At 36.9% G+C, this 22,769-nt stretch overlaps 1 protein-coding gene across 8 annotated transcripts in view; it reads right to left on the bottom strand.

Moving 5' to 3' along the window:
• Positions 1–22,769, bottom strand: part of RNF38 (ring finger protein 38) — a 213,994-nt gene that overhangs the window by 74,498 nt on the left and 116,727 nt on the right. For 3 of the 8 annotated variants that reach the window (XM_051996194.1, XM_051996203.1, XM_051996213.1), the window contains exon 1: positions 1,153–1,261. The exons of 4 other annotated variants lie outside the window; for them this stretch is intronic. The gene's annotated coding sequence lies outside the window, so the exon portion shown is untranslated. Of the gene's footprint in view, positions 1–1,152; positions 1,626–22,769 lie in introns of those variants that run through there. One more of the 8 variants, XM_051996177.1, reaches the window with a different exon arrangement.

The raw sequence follows: 22,769 nt of genomic DNA, 5'->3' as shown, positions 1-22,769 counted from the left end.
AACTATTTTAGACAAAAGGCTTATTTGCTTTAACACTGAACAATAAAATTTACTTTTATACAACTCATCAAAAGGAAACTAAATTGGTCAACATTTACTCAGTTCCCTCATCAATACAAGGAATCACTGCTTAAGAGGAAATAGAAATGACCCTAGAGACCATCGAATTCGATTCATTTGGCAAATTATCAAAGTGAGATCGGCCCAGTAATCCTTAAAATGTAAGTAACTCCTTAAAATGACGGCTAAGGCTGTGAAGTCAAATTTAATAAATCTAAATGGGGGAGGGGGCGGCGGAGGCTTTTGAGCTTCGCCACAATGCTAAACAAACTTTAATATAAATTTTTACTTTAAAATAGTTCATTTAATGTTTAAATATTAATATTCCCTAAGAGCTTCCCCAAAATTGAAAGAGTATCCCTTATAGTCAAATATATTCTTTTCCAAAAGAAAATGTTTTCATTTCTGGTCCTTAAAAAAGATCAGAGATCAGAGAACAGAGAAAAGTAGAGAGTGCGAGCGCACGATAAACTTCCAAAACATTCCCGGTAGTTAGCTACGTACAACTAAACGAACGAGAGAAACTTCCTCATTCTCATGACAAAAGCCTGCTCCCCCCACCAAAAAAAAAAGAAGTCTCGTGCCCCGGCGGGGCACGGCTGGCAGATCCTTTCCCGGATTCGATGGGGACAAATGTTGTGTTAGACAACCCGCACCTGAGCCCGTCCTTTGGGAAGGAAGGGGTTGCAAGCATTCAATACTCGGGCTATTTTTCCTGGCTGTCAAAGGAGGCGGTGGCGATCCCAGGCCGGCACCACCCCGCGGGATGGCGAACAAAAACAAAGAGAACTACTCCCGGACAGCCCCCCATCGTCCAGAGAAGGGGGCAGACACACAGGAGCAGACGCCTCCCGGCCTGGGAAACCAGGGCCCCTACCACTCACAAACAGCAGCCGAACACACGAAAGCGCCCAGGGGGAAGAAGGGCTGTCCCTTTCTCCTCACCCGGCTCGAACACCACCACCTGGCCCCGGCCCTGGGGGAGGGGAGGAGAAAAGGAAGAGGAAGGAAAGGGAGGAGGCGAGGCACGCTCTTCTCCACCACCTCCCGTCCCGAGGACCGTGACTCGAGCGCCGAAGCCCCCCACCGTACCTGCGGTGGAGGCGCCGCCCCTCGGAGCAGCTTCTCGGGCTTCTCCGCGCTCCAGCCCCGCAGTCTTATGGCCGTGGCCGCTTCTTCCGCCAGCTGCTCAGGCGCCGCTCCGCCTCCTCGGCCTCAGCCTGGGCAGCAGCCGCCGCCGCCACCTCCTCCTCCGCCGCCGCCTCCTTCTCTCGGATACGCCTCTCACCGCCGCTGCCGAGCCAGTGACCGCGAGGCTCAGCCGGCGCTTCCTTCCTCCCATCCCAGAAGCCACAACAGGAAAGAGCCGCTGAGCCCGCGCTTCCCGGACTCGCTCACCGCCTTCTCGCGCTGTCCATTCCCCCGCCCTCTAAGCCTGCCGCCCGGCCGGCCACTCACTCCTAGACCCTCAAAAAGGCCGCCCTTCCCCCTCTCCCGGCGGACGCCTGGCTGGGTTTATGGACGCCGCGCCTAGCCTCGTCTAGCCGCACCAACCCCCTCCCCGCAGTCCTCTCACCTACCTGGCCTCCCCGCCCACCCGGCCCGCACTAAGAGCGCCGGCGCAACAGCCCCTCGGCCGCCGCTTCCCTGGCGGACTAGGCCGCAATGCGCGCGCGCGAGCGACTCTCCTGCCCCTCCTAGGAGAACTCGGTGCGGACGGGGCGGGGCACGCGCTAGTCTCCCGAAGAGCGTCTGGACAGTTCTCCAGTCGCCGAGCCCTCTTTGTTTTCACTCTCTTTTCCCCACCCTCCACCCCCGGGAGGGCGCGCAGTCCGCCGGAAGAGAGCCCCGCCCCGCCCCCAGGCGAAGTTTAAAGGGACAGGCCTCCCATACCATCCCCGCCCGAGCACGTCGAATAGCCTCTTAGCCCAGCCAAAGATTGCTTATAGCTGCCACAAACAGTCAACATTCATTAAGCGCCAGCTAGGTACTAGGCACAAAGCTGTTTGCCAAGGACTGATGATAACAAAGAAATGCCAAAGACAGCTTGATGCGGGAGACGACTTGCAAATAGCAACTCTGTAGAAACAGGATATGCAAGCGCTAAAGCGCTTAAAACTTTTGGGACCCTTTGCATAGGATAAAGTGGGGGTAGTCTGAGAGGGAAGGCACAAAATGTTTAAACAGTTAATAGCAAAAGCTTAAAGTGGTATAAATCAGCCGAGAGATTTAATAACGATAATAGCATTTATATAGCACCTACTATGTACCAGACGCTGTGCTTAAGCCTGGTACCATTATTCTCTCATTTGATCTTCACAACAATCCTGAAAGATATAACTTACTATAGCCATTTGACAGCTGAGGAAACGAAGGCAAAGAGAGTAGAAATTATTTGACCAGTGTCACACAGCTACAAAGCATCTGAGGCCTTATTAGAACTCAGTCTTCCAAATTGTAAACCCAGGAGGTAGAGATGAGAGGGGAATGTTCAATCGAGATAGTTTTTAAGGAATCAACTCTCTTATTGCCCAGAAAACATTCTCCCCTAAAACATTCAAGGTTCTCCCTTCAGTCTAATAAATTTAATTACTGAGCTGGGGCAGCTACTCCCTCAACAGCAGCAGATGTAAGCCAGGAGCTAAAGTTCTTGTGAAATAGTTTAAAAGTAATAAATTATGGTGGGAAAAGAAAAAAGCAACAACTCTCAGACCTATGTTTTCATACCCATCAGACTGGAAAAGCTATTTCAAGAGGCATTTACTAAGCATCTATTAAGAATAAGACATGAAATTAAGCAAAAACAGTCCCTGCCCTCAAGGGCTTACATTTTAATGGAGAAGAAAATATAATAGCAACTATTAATAATAACAAGCTGTTATACTAGGAGAAAAATTAACAGAGGGAAAGCACTAGAATTAAAACAATTTGGAATGAGCCTCTCTCAAAGGTTAACAATTGGAGGGGAAAGGGAAGAGATTGTGTGGTCTATTCAGCACAAATCTGATGAATTTTCTACTCAGTTCAATCTCTATCACCTCTGCTTAGAAAAGCTTTCTTACTCTCCTTTTTTAATACTCCTACCTCAGTATCTATCTAAATACACTGTTTTAAAACAGAAATAACTCTAAAGATTAACCTACTGGCTTATGATCACAGGATATTTAAGTGAAAAAGTCATTACTTGAACTCAGCAAGTCTCCACAATCCAAGTTACCACTCTCTCAACTAATGGTTCTCAAAAAATGTGGTCCAGAGAATCCTAGTGGTCTCTGAAACTTTCAGAGGGTCTACAGATTCAAAATTAGTTTTTATTTCTAATATAATAAGTATATAAAATAAAACATATAAACACAAACTTTTTGGACAGATCCTCAATAATTTTTAATAGTGTAAAGATACCAAGAATAAAAGTTTGAGAACCACTGTTCTAAACCACTCTATCAAATAAATATAATTATTATGAAAGTCTTTAAAACAGGGAAAAGGAACTGGACTTGTGATTTTTAGTATAGAGAACTGCTCATGAGGAAACACCTAGAGCAGCATTGTCCTAATTGTTTGAATCACAAACTCCATCCATCCGTTAAAAAACAAAAATAAACCAAAAAAAAACCAAAAAACAAAAAACAATATATTCCCAATATTTACATAGTTCTCTATTTTATAAAATATGTACATGGACTACTGTACTAATAACTATGTGCATTATAAAACTTAAATAGAAAAGAATAAATTGAAGGTGAATTACTATTTGGTTCTGGAATCTATAAGAAACCACTGGAATTTTCTGAGTAGGGAAGGAACATGATCAAATCTTTAGGAAAATCACTTCTGGCACCTGAGTAGAGGATGGATTAGAGAGGGGTAATCTGTGGCAGGAAACCAACTAAGAAACTATAAATATAATCCAGGCAAAAGTCAGTAAGAGTCTGAATCAGGCCAGTAGCTATGTGAATGGAGAAGGGGACAGATGTGAAATCAATGTTCTAGATCTAGAAGAAATCTCCTAAGTCTTCTTGTTTTTGAATAAAAACAAGATATAGACTAGTTCTGAATGTTATTAAGAAACAAGCAATTGAACCTGAAAATTTCATGTTTTGGCTACAGATTAATAAAACTTTCTCTAAACATAGTGTCATTGATGATACTACTTCAGTAATTCTTTTTCAATTATTAATAAAAATGTTTTATTTTTATCAAAACCATAGCAAAAAAAAACCTCATTTCACACAGATAAAATGTTGAAATCATTAGTAAAATGTGTATCGATTTTCTTCTGTGGCCAAAACATGAAATGTATCATATTGGTCCAAGGCAATTAGATTTCTTACCCATCCATATTTAGAAGTATCTTCAAAATAGTGAAAATTCCTTCTATAGATTAATCATTAGATTAATAAACAGGTAATTACTTCTATTTTATTTCCAGGAAAAGCAATTCTTGAATTAGAATACAAAATATGATCTTGTAAGTTTATTAAATGCAGCTCTGACTTGTTCATATGTGCAATCATTTGTTTTTTCCATATCAGAGAGTGGTTTCAAGGACATGGCATTAACTTTAGTATCAAGTTCTCCAAAGTTATGCAAATTTCCAAACTTTGGTAAGATATTTTGATTAATTATAATTAAATTAATTTGCTTCACATTTGTTATTACTAAGAAAAAAATGTAATTTCTGCTTTTAGCTCAAAAAAACCCTTTGAACTATGCTGGCAAAACCAACTACCAAAGTGTTTGGCAGCAATATAAAAGTATCCTACACCCTTCTTTCATGATATAAGATTTTACAGAGTCTTCCTTTTAATGGACCTCTTAGAATAAATTAAAACTTGAAAAGTTGTATGTAGCGCTTCATTATTGTTTCTAGATACAAATGACTATCTATGAAGTAGAAAATGTGATCAAAATACCTGGTGCTATTACTCCCACCCTCCACGCCCCCATTATCTCACCTTATAACAGTAACATCTGTTTCATTAGGCTCTCTCAGACCTCAGGCTCAGACAGAATCTAGATACTATTATTTATTTAAAGAAACCAAATGGCTGTATCTTTTCCAGTAAGGGCTGGAGAAAACTGGAGAAGACAAGGGAAGAAGATAGAGAGCCCTTCTTTTTTCAATTCTAATTCTAATTCTTGATAACTAAGGATGCTGTTTGTTCTCAATATTGATTCCTCAGGTGTTGGCTTCCTTCAAAATTAAACAAAACTTCTCTTTTCCAGTGCACTTGACATATTTGTGGTTCTATATTAAAAACAGAAAATGGGTCTATTGCTCTGATTTTATCTTGATGGCTATATATATAATTTTAATCAAATGATTGAGATCTAATTGATCATATGGTTATTCTGTTTTCAGGGTCCAAGAAGACCTGCATGCCTGGTCTCATCTTCTTTTATTAAAGTCAATTCTTTGAAATTTAGGTCCTCACACATTAAAGCTGCATTCCTCTTTCGACTGCATTCATCTTATGTGTCCATCAATTCAAACCACAGTTACAACTGTGATATAAAGCCATAAAGCCATCATTTTTTTCTGAAAATTTTTCTTGGTGTAGCATTGTCATCATTAAATTTGCAAAGTAAATCTTTACTAACCTCACTTTTATCAACATACTGTATAAATGTAACCAAATGAGAATCTTTCATTCCACATCTGTTCCTTTATACACTTAACATGCAGAATAAGATTTTAGTTTCTCAATTAATTGATCACAAAGCTCTTTAGACATATGGGCAATTCTTCTTATCTTATTATCTACAAGTGGAACTATTTTTTTTATGGAAATAGTATTTTATTTTTTCCAATTACACGTAAAGATAGTTTTCAACATCCATTTTTATAAGATTTTGACGTCCAATTTTTTCTCTGTCCTTCCCTCCTCCTTCTCCTTTCCTCTCCCCAAGATGGCAAGCAATCTGATATGATTATACATGAACAACCATTTAAACATATTCAAGTGGAATTATTTTAAGCTGCTTTATTATATACATAGAATTTACCCAGCATCATGTTGGCCACATCTTTCACTATGATTTGAATGAGAGTTTTTTACACTTAGCAATTCTGTAAGCAATCTTATAAAATGCAAGCAATCTCTTTAATACCACAATTTTTTTTCAGTCTGTTTTTGCTTGCTAAAAGCATCTTATTTTCTCTGGAAAAATTCCCTTGTCTTGCCAACAAATTCTGCAGGTCCACTCTCAACATGTTTCAATTTTTTTTTTTTTTAAGTTTTGTTCAATCTGCAGCTGCTAGCACATTTGTACAGGGCAGTGCTCTTTTCAATACTACTTGTGAATCTCAATGATAAAGAAAGTGGATATTTTCTTGATTTTTTTTTTACTTTGGGTTTCACTATTACTGCTATTTAAACTGTTTTTCTTAAAGAATATCCTCTTAAGACATTAAGTTACAGGACAGGTTTGATCTACAATGAGAGAAGTTTCCACAATGGGGCTTATCTTACTAAATCAAGTCACTAGTGCATTTCCACCCCACTCCCACCAAAATCCCTTCTTCTTTCCCCCAAAGCTATCTCTTCTTGTATTATTTTCAGGCTACTCCAGTCATTCTTGGTTTTTATACCTATTAAGACCCATCCTTAGAGTCTATAAAAGAAAACAGAATTAAATGGGGTAACATGTATTGTAAATATTTTTTTAAAAAAACAGAATATCAAGAATCCTAACATATATATAGGAGCATGTACCCATGGAACATATACATAATTGTCCTGTCTGCTTTTGACCAATCATATGTGCTGGCTCAGTACCAAATCAAAGTAACTTCTACATGTTTATAACAAAGTGATACATATCTTAATATCAAAGTTGTTCCCCAAAATGCTTTGTCATCAATCAAAAAACATCAATGGCTTAATAAATGACATTTTTCTCTCTAAATGAAAAAATTATAAGAATAAGATTTGTCATGAGAACAGAAATCTGAAAGTAACTAGTTTTAGATAACTTTTGAACTGAGCAATTTGGCTAGATAAGAAATGGAAAATGTGGCATAATGTAGGTAGATTTTTGTAAAGGTGCCAAAAATTATTCAAATCAAAGTGTAACCCTGGCAAACCTATAAGCTGGAGTTGATTATATGTATGTTAATTTCTACCTAATAATCTAATATTATCATATTAATTATATATATGATAATAATAATAAAATAATAACCTAATAATTAGAATTTGATAAGGATATATTTATAAGACTATGTATGTTCTGTTACCAGTCATTTAACAAACATTTATTATCTAACATGTACCAAGTACTTTGGAAAAAGAAACAATCTTGCCTTCAAAGAACTGACAGTCTATTGAGATATGAACTGGGACTGTGTTAGACCTCACATTAGACTCTGCGCAATCAGAGACAAAGTCAAAATTGATTTCTGTCCTTAAGGCACTTTCATTTTAGTGGGCAACAAGATATGGAGGGAGTGACTGAACAAAAGGACACAAAAATAAGTTAATACAAAATGCAAAATAATATAAGGGAAATGAGGTTCCTTATAAATGAGAGGCATTGGAAAAAGCCTCCAGTAAGGAGGTAGCTATCCCTTGAGCTGACCCTTGAACACAAGCTAGGGATTTTAAGAGAAGATAGGGAGGAGGGTATTTAATATAGGAACGGGGAAAGAAAAGTATGTACAATGGCAAAGATATGGGAAAGAGGATGCCAACTATGAGGAATCTGGTTTGGTCATAATATAGGGTGTGTGGAGAGGAATAATGTACAATTAGATAGGCTGGAGACAGATCATGCTGTAGCTACTTGGAGAAAGAAGAAATAACACTAAATTGGCTTTCTTGAATCAATTAGAGTGCATAAAGGGGGAAAGGACACCGAGAGGAGGATCATTAACATCAGGGGACTCTCCCCCTTTATTTTTTCCCCCAGCATCTAAGCTGCTTCACTATTCCTATAACTTGGATGAGACTTAAAGAGTCATTGATTCTACTACTTTTGGGGAGGCAAAGGACCATCAGGCTTCACCATCTCTTCCACCTCTATGCCCTGTAGACTCTGAGAACAATCATCTGACCTCTGACTTAACTACATTTGGGCCTTTCATTGACCCCTTTACTTAACCATGGAACCTCCAGCCATTTCCACCTAAAGATGAATTAAAAAAAAATGTATATCTCTTAGGGTATGATCTTCTTGAAATACTATCAAATCATATCTCATTTTTTCTATTTGCATTTGCAGGCCTTGGCATAGTGGCTGACACAGGATATGCTTAATAAAAACTCATTCATTTATTCATTGGGGAATTAACTCTGGGATAGGATGAGCCCTAAAGTTATGATCCATTGATTCTGCATATAATCTACATAGCCACTTTGGAGGTATGTAGTAGAAAAAACGATTCCAGGAAATTCAAACACAGTACAAACTGTCATATGCAATTTAAAGGCTTCCAAACCCTCACAGACATAGCACTGAAATATCCCCAATGTAACACAGAACAAGCTTCTAAATGATAAGGAATAATTACTTATATCTGGCTTAAATAAGTAGGCAATTAAAATAAAATATATATGCCATTCCAGTCTGCCAATTTTCAATTACTTCTGTTGGTGAAGGACTTTAGGATGAATTAGAGGAATGTATAAATAGTCACAATGTCAATTTCTTCAAAGATTTAATCTTTTCTTTTAAATCTTTTAAAACAGTATTTCTAAAAAAAAGAAATCTTTTACTTGTCTCTACTTCTGTCTACTCTTTAATGAAGAGGTGATCAGGGAAATGGCATTCCCAAGACAAAAAAAGTAAAGAGCCTAGATAAATTACCAACTGCAAAGATGAAAGTTTGTCATATACAATGAAGCAATCAGAAACAAAATCCAGAAGGAATATATAGTAAATATAGTTTGTAGAAGACTTCTTTCTAACTTCTTCCCCCCTACACCACCACAAAGATAGGAATGAATTAGCAGAATTTTAGCATAGAAAATAATACATGAAACAGTACAAGAAAAACTTTTAAAGCTGAGGTTTTAATTATGCAAATACAAGATTTAAAGCTCCCTAAATTATATTCCTCCTTCCATCCTCTTGATAATTCATCTCATTCTAGGGTCATTTCACGAAAAACAAAGTCCACCTCAGTGGACTTTGACAAATAAAAGATGGTGAAGACAGTAAATGACCAGTTTTCTGGCATTTCAAATGAAATTTTTTTCAATAATGTGCAGAGAGAATCAAGGAACAGGATATAAGGATAGTAGTACAGGGAAACTTCAGCTAAAAACATCCAAAACTGTGATGTCAAAATTCTAAATCAAAACTGTTATGCGATCGCTCATACTCTAAGTGCACATATATGAACACAGTTACTTTTTTATTTTGATAAGACTATTCACATTCTCCCTCTCCACTAAAAGGACCCCTCTTAGCTGTGAATTCACAAGTTCACATCACATTAAATCATACAGACGCTTGGCTTCTAAAAAGAAGGATGAGGTTCAATTCTATCCCAGAGACTTAGGGAAAAAAGCACCTAAACAATAGTTTTGGACCTTTTCTCAGTCTTTAGGCTACCTAAAAGATGGTAGTAAAAAGTACTCAATATAGAATATAAATCGGGTAAAAAACAGCTGTTTATTTCCTCCTTCCTTCCTTTAACACAAGATTCACAAAAGGCAAAGCAACATCAATCCAATTAATCATTCAATCAATAAATATTTATTAAGCACACACTCTGTACTAATAACTACTCTTGCATTGTTCTAGGAGTTTGAGTCTTAAAATTCAGACTATGAAGGATCTGTTAAACTGGTACTTTACACTTTAGCTCAGCTAGGATCCTTTAAACAGCTCCTTCCCACAACGCATCTTAGGGCAAGCCAGGCTGAGGTAGAGCCTTCTTCCTGACAATGACCCTGCTCTTAGATACAGAAGCATCTCCGCAGTTACTCAATCCTTACTGAGGGACCCAGGATCTCTGGACCTCATGAATTAATAAAACTGCCTCCAGAAATTTCCACCTCCAGATTAATATTCAGTCACCTCTGGTTAAAAAATAAACATTTATTGATATAGCATGCACATAATGTGCTTCAAGTGTTCATGATGGATAAAGAATATAACTGTAGTTATTGACACATAGTAGACAATTAATAAGTGTTTACCAATTGATTGAATTGATGTTATTTGTTTGTCTTTTGGAATTTTTTTAGAACTGGAATCAGGAAAATCAGAGATCAAATGGGCTTACACAAATACTCAACCCTCTACCTAACTCAGTATTTTCATTATTTCATCTACAATTATAATAGCATTTACTTCCCAAGGTTGTTGTGAGGATAAAATGAGTTATTTGTAGAACAACTCTTGCAAAATCTTAAATGCTAGCTATTCTTACTATTTTTATGCTGGGGAAGAGGAAGGGTGGCCTCTTCCTTCACCTCTTGGGAAAGTAAACTATTTGCCCCATGTTGAATCAAAGTAAGGGGAAGACAGAGTCCCCCTCTCTTTAAGATGCACTGAGTCAATAATAAGACATGTATAGTTAGGAGTTGCTGGGGAAGCAGTCCGTGTTCTCAGGGATATCATTGTAGGCCTGACTCATGCTTGCTCCAGAGACTATAGAATTCCATAGGATTATGGGTGTTCTCCAGGAAGACGCTTACTCTGACCCTTCTGACATATTTTACAATGTTTCCTTTCGTCATTCCTATTTTCACTACTTCAAAAATGTGTTCTGGTCCATAATTACATGACAAAGGATTTTTTTTTTAAAGGATTTTAGGATTTGTCCAATGAATCCCAACTAAAACTGAGTGAAGAGCTAGATTGTCTTATAATTTTTTCTCTCCACAATATTTTGATGCCATTTCCTGACCATACATAGATACAGCAGAACAAAGTAAATATGCTCTCAATAGAATTATAAAGCTACATTTATAGGAAACTTTTTTAAAAAGATGCTTCTAAAAACCAATTATTATTAGACGTTCACTTTTCCTACTAATTTTTAAACAAACAAAAGTAACTAGCTACTAGTTGCGTTTTTAGAGTATGTAAAGTTTAATAATAATAAATGGATAAGCATTGCAACCATACAATTATTTTAGACACATAGAGCAGGAGAAATTTTTAAAAAAGGAGTATTTAAAGTTAAGTTCTTTAGACACAAGGGAAAAAAACTCAAAAATAAAAGATGAACCTAAACATTTTGTAATAATAGTTTAAATAAAAATCTAGATGTTTAGAAACATGAAAAATCAAGTTTTAGTACAGTTCAATGAAAAGTATTCCAGAAATTTTGGAATACTGTCGGTCATACTCCTTTGGGTAAGACACAACCTCTCTGGGCTTCAGCCAAAAAAGAAAAAAGAAAAGAAAAGAAAAAAAAAAAAAAAAGAGAGGGATAGAGATAAACGTTGATGAAGTTGGAAATTATCAATCAATAAGATTAATGGATCAAGATGCAGAACTGGAAGGAGTTTTTAGAGTTCTAGTCTGACCATTCATTTTATACAAGATAACTGAGATTCACTAAGTTAAATGACTTTTGCTAGGTCATACAAGGAGTTGGCAGTGTTGAACCAATGTTCTCGGATTCCATATTCAGGATCCTTTCATCTGGGCTACTGCCTCTCCAATTATTTTTAAAAAAATACAACTTTAATTTTTTCTAAATGGGTGCAAATTGCTAGAGTTGATTAAGTCATGCTTAATTCACAAATTTTGAATTGTCATACATTTTAGAACTGCTAAATGTTTAGAATCACTACCACACTTGATTTCCTTCTAAAGGCAATTGTCACTAATCAAAGATGCACATTTTTTTCTCTTTGACACTTTCATATCTTAACATTTTCAACATAGAGCTGCCCCTCTCTCCCAATACACCAGTTAATGGGTGGCTAAGGAATCTCAAATTAATTTTAACCTTAGCCAAGGTAATCACGAGGTACACAAATATGCTAATAATATAGACCTATGGATTTCAAAAGCAAATGACAAATACAAAAAGCAGCTTAGTGGAGGGGAATTTTAGACCACAGCTGTCTGCACAGGCTCCTCAATGTGTCAAAATGAGAAGTTTGGATTAGATGAAGTATAAATTCCCTTCCAGGCTTATAATCTAAACTTACTTGCCTTTCTGTTAATCATGTCAATTTAATAAGCACCTACTATGTGCCAGGAATAGGAGCAAAGTGGTACAGTGGAATCATTAGTAGGCTTAAAGTCAGGAAGACTCATTTTCCTGAATTCAAATCTGGCCACAAATACTAACTATATAAATCTGGACAAGTTACTTAAACCTGTTTGTCTCAATTTCCTCATCTGTAAAATGAGCTGGAGAAGAAAATGGCAAACCACTCCAGTGTCTTTGTCAAGAAAATCCCAAATGGGGTCACAAAGTGTCATTTGAGACTAAACTAAAACAATGACAATGTGCCAGGCACAAAAGATGTGAAGATAAAAATAAAAGTCTTTACATTTTACTAGGTCTTGCAGTAGATAGAGAGCTGGTCCTGAAGTCAGGAATACCTAAATTCAGACATTCTTTGTGGGACCTTGGGCAAGTTCCACTTAACCTCTATTTAACTTCTATCCACTAACCTCATCTGTAAAAAGTGGATGATAATAGCACCTATTTTTCTCAGGGTTATGTAAGGATCAAATGAGATAATATCTGTATAAAGTACCTAGCACAGAGCTTGCCATATAATAAGCACTACATAAATATTAGCTATTATTATTATCATTATTATTATTGAGACATGTACAAAAAGAAGTAAATTCAAATATAGATAAAGCAAGTATAATATAATTTCCTAGAAGGGAGTGCTAAAATAGAGGATCAGGAAAGGCTTCATGTAGGAGGGAGTGGCACTGAGTCAACTGTAGTTTTTTTTTTGAAGATCACCAACCTCAGGGCAGTTAGGTTGCACAGTGGATAGAGCACCAGCCCTGAAGTCAGGAGAACCTGAGTTCAAATCTGGCTTCAGACACTTGTCATTTACAAGCTATATAACCCAAGGCAAGTCATGTAACCCTGATTGCCTCACAAACAGAAAAAATCCAAAACCTAAAATATATACGATATAGGATTCCGTATGTTTAGGACATATAGATAGATAAGCAAGCATTTTTATCATAGAGGTTGGTGATTTTTTTTTTTTCTTTGCTGAGACAATTGGGGTTAAGTGACTTGCCCAAGGTCACACAAATGTTAAATGTCTGAGACCAGATTTGATCTCAGGTCCTCCTCATTCCACTATGCCACTTATCTGTCCTTCAAATAATTTATTTTAAAATAAGAATCTTATCTCACCAATGTGTAATTAATTAAAAAAAAAAAAAAACCAACACAGCCCACTATCTATCCTATTGAGTTATCTACTGCTTGCTATGCATGACTCTAAACCTCAAAGTTTAACTTTATAATATTCACAGCATTTATTTGTTTATGATTTAAAATCTACTGTTTTTCTTGCCTTTTCAAATGATTTTTTAAGGGGGGCAGAGGCAATTGGGGTTAAATGATTTGTCCAGGGTCGCACAGCCTGGAAGTGTTAAGTGTCTGAGGTCACATTTGAACTCAGGTCCTTCTGACTTCAGGGGTGATGCTCTGTCCACTGCCCCATCTAGCTGCCCCTAATGAACAAAGTTTTACTTGAAAACATTGCCTATTTTTGCACTGCTTATTTTTTGTTTTAGTAAGCAATTATTACATAGTATTCAAGAACTTTGGGAAATACAGATTTTTTTTATTAAGATCTTAATTAAATAGCAGAAATGATCTTATGACTGGAGAACAAATTGATTTAATAATTTATTCTAATATATTATTAATATCAGCACTCAGTGAATTATAAAGTATGAATGGCAGGTTCTACTTCAGATCTAAACTTAAAATTAAGCCTAGGTTTAATATGATCACTAACTTTGAGTGTCTGGACAAATTCTCATTGTTTTGTTATTTTATGATTTAGGTTTAATAACTAAGTTGTACTGGATTTGATTTTTCAGTGACTCCCTCACTCAAAAACCCATTACTTATATACAGTATTTAGATATAAACCATTTGCGTTCTCCATTTTGTTACATGAGCAAAATCAGATCAGTAACAAGAAGCAATGAGATCATATCATAAAAATATTAAAAGAGAATCAGATCAAATGCCTTTTACAATTATAATTGAGAGGATAATTCTCCTCCCTCCCCACTTAATATCATTTCCTTTTTTCCAATTACATATAAATATAATTTTCAACATTCATTTTTGTAAGATTTGGAGTTCCAAATTTTTCTCTCTCCCTTTGCCTCTTCCCTTCCCAAGGCAGCAAGCAATCCAATATAGATTACACATGTACAATCATGTTAAACATATTTCCACATTAATTATATTATTTTTTAAAAATCAGGAAAAAGGGGGAAGCCAAAAGAAAGAAAATAAAAGGAAAAATAATATTCTTCAATCTGCATTCATTCTCCATAGTTCTTTCTCTGGATATAAATGGCTTTTTCATCATGTCTTTTGGAATTGTCTTGCATCACTATATTGCTGAGAAGATCTATCCATCTTCCTTCCACCAAATTGATCATCATATAGTATTGTTGTTACTGTGTATAATGTTCTCCTGGTTCTGCTCACTTCACCTAGACTTATATAAGTCTTTCCAGGTTTTTCTCAAATCTGCCTGTTCATCATTTCTTATAGTACAATAGTATTCCATTATGTTCATATACCAAAATTTATTCAGCCATTCCCTAAATGATGGACATCCTCTCAATTTCCAATTCTTAGCCACTACAAAAAGAGCTATTATAAACATATGTATACATAGGTCCTTTTCCCTTTTTTATGATTTCTTTGGAATACAGACCTAGTAGCAATACTGCTGGATCAAAAGGTATGCATAATTTTATAGTACTTAATGGGGCTAGAGGAACAGAGCCATCACAAAAAAAAAAAAAAATATATATATATATATATATATACACACACACACACACACACACACACACACACACATATATATATATATATATACTTTCTATTACATAAAATTGAAAAAACATAAATAGAATAAGCAATAATCGTAGGATTAAAAAGGGAAGCTGTTAGCTGGGGTTGGGGGGGATTTTTGTATCAAATATCTCTGTCAATCTAAAATATGAGATATTTAGGGAATTAACAGAAACGACAAAAGTCATTTCATAAGGGAAAAGATATCTGGGATAGCAAGGGATAGGGTGAATAAAGAATAGTCAAAAGAATTCCCTAAATAAAGGAGATGGGAAAATATTGGAAAAATCAATGTTCAAGAAATTGTGGAAAGAGTCATGCTTATATACTGTCAATGTAACTGTGAATTGGTCTAATCATTGTGAAAATAATATGAAATAATGATAAAGAAATGACTAAGCTATTACTCTCCCCAATCTAACAATTCTGAATCTTTTGCTGTCATCAAACTTTATCCTTCATCCCCAACTGCCTCCTTCCTCCTTTCCATCCTCCTCAACCCAACACTGACCTTTCTTCAATGTCTTACTCTAAAGCCATCCATCCTTTACAGCTATGCTCTCCAGAATGCCTGCCCAGAAAACAAAGTTCTTTTCATCTTAGATGTTTTTCTTCCTCACTTCTTTCTCATTTCGGTTCTGGCTGCACTTCCTCACTCACTCAATAAACAAGTTGGGGAAGAGTTGGAATTCTGCTTACTCCTTATGTCATTTCTAAGTTCACCTTCTGTCACCATCACTCAGTAACCTCTACTGTTCAATCAATCCATATTTATCTCTCAATCACTATTCTGACAGGTGTTTTGATTTGATTTTTAAACCACCTTCCAGGACACTTCTTTTCCTTCTTCAGTGACTTCAGTGCCTGATTCATAGTTTTTCTCTCTAAATCCTACCTTCACACCAGGAGACTTCAATATACACACAAACACTTTAATCTCCCAATTTCTCAACGTACTCATTTCTCTTGACCTACTTCTCCACTTTAGCTCAACTACTCACAGAGACCTTGATGTTACTCACAAATGTACCACTTCCATGTTCACAAACTCTAAAATCACCTGACTCCAGTCTTTTACACACCTCTCCCTTAGTCTTATAACCTCAAGCTCTTCTTCATCCTCACCAAGACCTCCGGTCCTTTGATCTACTCAATTCTCTCCCAAGCCAGGACTTCTGCACTGGCTATATTCTCCTACCTTCTCCATCATACCTGTTGGTTAAACTTTATACTGCCTTCTTTTCTTGAGCCTCCTATCCCCTTACCCCATCACTGCTCTTGCCCTGTTAGCCTCAGCCCCAGACTGAACTCCCACCTGTGCTCCTATTCACATGCTGCTGAATAATATTGTGGAAAATCTCAAAATGATTCTGACTGACTCAGTCACAGTTTTATGCTACATAATCTCAACTGAGCCCTCCCTGCTACAACGTAATCCTTTTACACATTCCTAATTGACTCATTCTCTTACTACAGCAGCTTTTCCAAATCTTCTCATTCCTTCTCAGACTTCCTATGGCTGCTCCGATCTGCATCCTCTCAGCTGAGAATCCTGACTCTTTTTTCATTAAGAAAATTGAAGTTATTTATGAAGATCTTCCTCTTCTCTCTCTTCTTCCTCCTCCTCATTTCATCTTACACAGAAGACTTCTGCCACTGTCACTATCTTCACCTCTATCTCACATAAAAAGATGTTCTTTCTTGCCAAGGAACTCTTTACATACACAAAGCTCTATCTCATTCCATATCACCTGTTCCAACAGAATGACCCCCCTCTACCATCCTAATTCTTTTCTGTAGTGAGCTTTTTCTTCTTAAAAAGCAGCCAGGTGATAAAAGTTCAGATCTTTTATTGTTTCCAATATAGCCCGGTTAGCTTAGAGGCCTATCTCTCTGCTTGGTTCCAAGAGCTCTCTCCAAATGTCTTTAAATCCAAAGGTCTGGTCCTTCAGCCTCTGCCTCTGCTGTCTTCAGCCTCCAGCCAGCTCCAACTCTTCATGTCATTCTGGTGAAATCTCGACTTGTAGCGTCTTTCTCTCTCCAGAACTCTCCGACTGGCCCATTGGCCTATTTATGCTCCTTCCAGAGAGAGGGATTATGGGTAGTTCTACTTAGTACCTTGTTTCAGGTTCTGGCCAAAACAACTTCTTGTAAGATTAGATCAACTCTAATTACTTAGCAGTTAGTAAGGATTCCAACATCTCCCCCTTTCTTTTGTTTTAAAACATAGGGGGTTTCTGAGGGGGTACACATAAATCCATCAATATGGGCCAGAACTTTGTAACAGATATACATGGTATACATAAATCCATCAATATGGGAGGCATTATACATAATTTACATAAGCACATAGCAATATAACACAGGCTAGTAGTAATGTAACAAATAACATGAATCATCCTGAAAATTTACACATGTCCATAAGTCCTAGAAACAGTCCAATAGGATTCTATTGTCCATTAGTTCATGTGCCAGGAATCTAATAATTCCTGTAAGCTCTGAAGTACTGCAAAAGGTCTCATCAACAATTTTTCATCTCAGGGAATCCAGTGATTCTTGCTGGTTTTTCAGGAACTGAAAGCTGAAGATTTTAAAGTTCTTTTGACAGTCTCATTGTTAGCCTTTTCCACCTGTGAAAATATAAGCAGATCCTCTTCCCCAAGCAATTAACCTATTTAATTCTCTTCTATTTACCAAGTTTGGGATTTCTCCTCATCATCTGGTAATTACATTGGAGTTGTTTGCATTGGATATTGTCTTGTTGTCTTGAAAAGCCTGTATTCATGTTCATCATAGTCTGGGCATAATAAGCATTTGTGCCCACTGTGGCACAGCATCTAATGATTTCCTCTAAAGGAGCATCTTTGTCTAGCCCCCATATAATTCTTTTGCAAACCTCATTGGCATTTTCCTTAGCCAAACATTTAGTCATTATTTCTGTTGCTGCATTGTCTCCAATGGTTCTTATTACAGCTGTTTGTAAACGTCCCACAAAATCTGCAAAAGGTTCATTGGGACCTTGCTCTATTTTTGTGAAAGCATTATTTCCATCTTTCTGTCCAGGGAGAGAATTCCAAGCTTTTATGGCAGCCTTAGAAATTTGCTCATAGACTGTTATGGGATAATAAATCTGTTCTGAACTCTCTGCATACTGACCTTCACCAGCTAGTTGGTCAAAAGTGATTTGTACAACAGCTCCTTTTTGCCTATTGCGTCCCAAATTAAAAGGAGTGTATTTTCTCTCTTTTTGACCTGAGGAGTTGAGCTCTTCAATCACAGGATATGCATTTATAAAATCAGATATATCTTCTCCTTCATTTTTTGCTTTAATTAATGCTTTTTCTAATCTTGTCAAATTCTGCTTTACAGGAGAAGCTGACTGTGTTTCTGTCTCTCTCCCTCCCCCTTGTTCTACCCATGAAGGGTTAATTGCGGGGGGAGGGTCATGAGATGTGGAATCACCTAATTCCTCCTTCTGTGAAGTATCATACTCAGAATTGTAATTAACTCCATTCTCATCTGATTTGTCCTCCTTTTCACCTAGTAAAGTTGGCACTTCCTCCTGTACTTTACTTTTCATCATTCTATCACTTAAATAACTTCTTATAGCCAATTGTATTACATTATATGTATTAATTATTGAGTTAGGCCCATTTTTATCATAGAATTGACAAAGATCCTCTCCAACCAATTTCCATTCATTTAGATCTAATTCCTTATCAAGAGAGAAACAAGGACATATGTCCTTTACAGTTTGTAAAAGTTCAGTGATTTGCTGTAAACTTATAATTAAACCTTGGCTTTCCATAATTTTGACAATGCTCTCTAAACATTTTCCTTGAACAGAAACAGACTGTTTTCTAAATATCTGTCCCATCTTAGCTGAAATTCTACTTTAACTCTACTTAACAAAATTTCTTTGTTGCACTCACCCTAATTTCTGGGTTGAAGTTTTTTCCACTGGATCAGGATCAAAGGCTTTTCCACTTGAATCAGGATCGGAGCTTTTCCACTGAAATCCACTGAGGGGTCTGTTTGTCCCACGTTCAGGGCGCCAAAATGTAGTGAGCTTTTTCTTCTCAAGACACAGCCAGGTGATAAAAGTTCAGATCTTTTATTGTTTCCAATATAGCCCGGTTAGCTTAGAGGCCTATCTCTCTGCTTGGTTCCAAGAGCTCTCTCCAAATGTCTTTAAATCCAAAGGTCTGGTCCTTCAGCCTCTGCCTCTGCTGTCTTCAGCCTCCAGCCAGCTCCAACTCTTCATGTCATTCTGGTGAAATCTCGACTTGTAGCGTCTTTCTCTCTCCAGAACTCTCCGACTGGCCCATTGGCCTATTTATGCTCCTTCCAGAGAGAGGGATTATGGGTAGTTCTACTTAGTACCTTGTTTCAGGTTCTGGCCAAAACAACTTCTTGTAAGATTAGATCAACTCTAATTACTTAGCAGTTAGTAAGGATTCCAACACTTTTCCATCACCAAAATATGAAATAGACTATTATGATGGTGTTTAAAAAAATGATGAAAGAGACTCAGAGAATCCTGAGAAATAGGAGCCAATGCAGAGTCAAATGAGCAGAAATAGGAGAACAATTTATACAATTACAACATTGTAAAGAAAAACAACTTGGGATGAAAGGGAGTAAAAAAAAAAAAGTCAGTATCTTGACAGCTACCTGAATACTCTTTTTGAGTGTCAGTGAGGTAAGGCAAGGCCCTTCAGATGGAACTGAATCTATATATTAATTAGTTCTAAGAAATATTGGATTGGGCAATACCTATAACCGAGGTGTTAATCTGAAACATTACTATGGTGATGATCTCCATTTGTTCCTCACCAAAAAACTGGTCTCTGCCTTGGAACCAATTTGGGCTTTCAGAGACTAACTTTGGCCTTATCTTTCTAACCCTCCACAACACTTGCTGTATATTTTCAGCCATGCTCTGTACCTTCCTCTCTTTCAGCACTTCCCTCCATTGAGATCAGGAACTGTTTTGCTTGCTTACTCAAGGTGTGCCAAAAGTCTGAAGGTAAAATTTTTGAAACAGTTTCTATTTGTATGTCCAGTGCGTGGTCTATAATAAATGTTTAATAATTTCTTTTTGTATCTAGCTGTCTCTCTGGTTAACAGTTTCCAAAAAGAACAATAGCATCTCTTCCTCTCTCCACCCCCACCCCAGAAAGAATCCAATGCTGCAGCAGCTGGACAGAAAAAAATGGCAGCTTTGGAAGCCAAGAACAAGGGGAGAGGATGCAGCTTCAGTAGATGATGTCTGCAGAAATAAAGTAAATCGGTTTTGGCAAGGGGAGATTCAGGACCCAGGCAAGAGAGCTGTCAAAAGGCACAGCCCAGAAACAACATGGCACAGCAGGTTTCCAAAGCTCAGAGTGAGTGTGATAGTATGCTGGAACAATGAAAATTATTCTTTTGTTTGACTTTTTAATCATCTGGTATCTTTCAATTGGATATTTGGCTATTTGATTTATAGCTCTTGCTTGGTTGGTTGAGATTGTTTATACTGGATGGAGACTTAAATTGCATTTTCATAACTGATAGTCAAAAACAGACCCACACTATAACTGTTCAAGTTAATGGTTTCATAGTAACTTGATATATGTTTACTTATTTCACTTCCCCTATTTCACTTCCCCTTAAAAAGATGGCACATTTTATTTATCTTTCTACTTCCCTCAAGAGTCTTGCACATAGTTGTTCCTAATTTTTTTCCCTCGAAATTTCTATTTAATATTAAGAAAATTATAAACATAATAGGAGGGAACAGGGACAAGCCTTGTGATTCCAATGGGAATAATTCTGGGATGAGGAAATTCCCTCCATTAATGCAAGTAAGCACCTTCTCTACCACATATTGTTATTTAGCAAGAACCTGGACTCTCTCAGGGTTCACATAGCTAGTCAAAGGCAAGCCTTCCTGAGTTTGATAATATCTAATATATTACAGTGCCTTTCAGTAAAGTTAGACAATACAGCAATTTTCAGATATCTTAATTATATGGACAAGTAGGTTCACTTAAGCAATCAGCAAAGTACCTACTTTCCTTTTAAACTGGGGGTTGAAAAGAAATACTAAAGAAGGGAAAGGGATCTGTATGTGCCAAAATGTCTGTGGCAGCCCTGTTTGTAGTGGCTAGAAACTGGAAATTGAATGGATGCCCATCAATTGGAGAATGGCTAGGTAAATTGTGGTATATGAATGTTATGGAATATTATTGTTCTGTAAGAAATGACCAGCAGGATGAATACAGAGAGGCTTGGAGAGATTTACATGAACTGATGCTAAGTGAAATGAGCAGAACCAGGAGATCATTATACATTTCGACAACGATATTGTATGAGGATGTATTCTGATGGAAGTGGATTTCTTTGACAAAGAGACCTAACTGAGTTTCAATTGATAAATGATGGACAGAAGCAGCTACACTCAAAGAAAGAACACTGAGAAACGAATGTGAACTATTTGCATTTTTGTTTTTCTTCCCAGGTTATTTTTACCTTCTGAATCCAATTCTCCCTGTGCAACAAGAGAACTGTTTGGTTCTGCAAACATATATTGTATCTAGGATATACTGCAACATACCCAACATATATAGGACTGCTTGCCATCTAGGGGAGGGGGTGGAGGGAGGGAGGGGAAAAATCGGAACAGAAACGAGTGCAAGGGATAATGTTGTAAAAAAATTACCCTGGCATGGATTCTGTCAATATAAAGTTATTATTAAATAAAATAAAATAAAATATTAAAAAAATAAAATAAAATAAACTGGGGGTTGAGAAGTCAAATAGGATTGTATAACAATGTGGGAGGTCACAAAATAATAATTTATTATTAGTACACATCTGATTTATAAACCTACTTTATATACCTATATACCTGGGACTGTGTAAAATTTTCTAGAGCAAAAATGAGATCTCAAGTGGAAAAAGTTTTAGAAGCTCTGCTTTAGAGACACAGAACATGGGTCTCTTCCAGGATAGCCTTGTCAAGTACTAGGCCTTGGTCAGAACATCTAAACTTATACACAAAGAGATCATTATTGATCATAAATCATTTGCAGTAACAGTAGCTACCATAGGCTCCAATTTGCCAGATGTTTCCCCTCATAGATCTGTGATTTCAGTGATGTTAGAAGATGAGATCAGCATTTCCTCTGTAACTTAAAATCTTAGTAACTAGTAGCATCAAAGTCAAATGAGGGGAAGAGGGGAAGAAATGCTGCTATACTAATGCACACATAAAGATCTCTGCAGACAGCATATTGACTTCATTTTAAAATAGAATGTCATCTATGTTTTATTGTTCCTTTATTTTTTTAAAAAATATTCCCAGTTATTTTAACCTAGTTCAGACTCCACTCCCAAGGCCACAAAACAATGTCTGAAGTTTCCATTCAAAGAATGGAATGGAAATAAGTTTTGATTATTAGTTGGGAAATGGCTTAACAAATTATGTCATATGAATGGAATTCATATGTATTCCTATTATGTATTCATATGTATTCATAATACAAAGAATATCACAATTTTGTGGGAAAAAATGATGAAAAGTATGGATTCAGAGAAACTGGGGAGACCTGCACAAATGCATGCAATGTGAAGTTAAGCAGAATCATAAAGACAATTTATACAACAAATATTATACTGTAAAGAAAACAACAGTGAGAGACTTAAATTCCCTGATCAG

The sequence above is a fragment of the Antechinus flavipes genome, chromosome 1 (assembly GCF_016432865.1).
Source record: "Antechinus flavipes isolate AdamAnt ecotype Samford, QLD, Australia chromosome 1, AdamAnt_v2, whole genome shotgun sequence".
NCBI classification, from domain to species: Eukaryota; Metazoa; Chordata; class Mammalia; order Dasyuromorphia; family Dasyuridae; genus Antechinus; species Antechinus flavipes.
The sequence above is the reverse complement of the archived record's forward strand: the minus strand, read 5'-3'. Positions and strand labels throughout refer to the sequence as shown.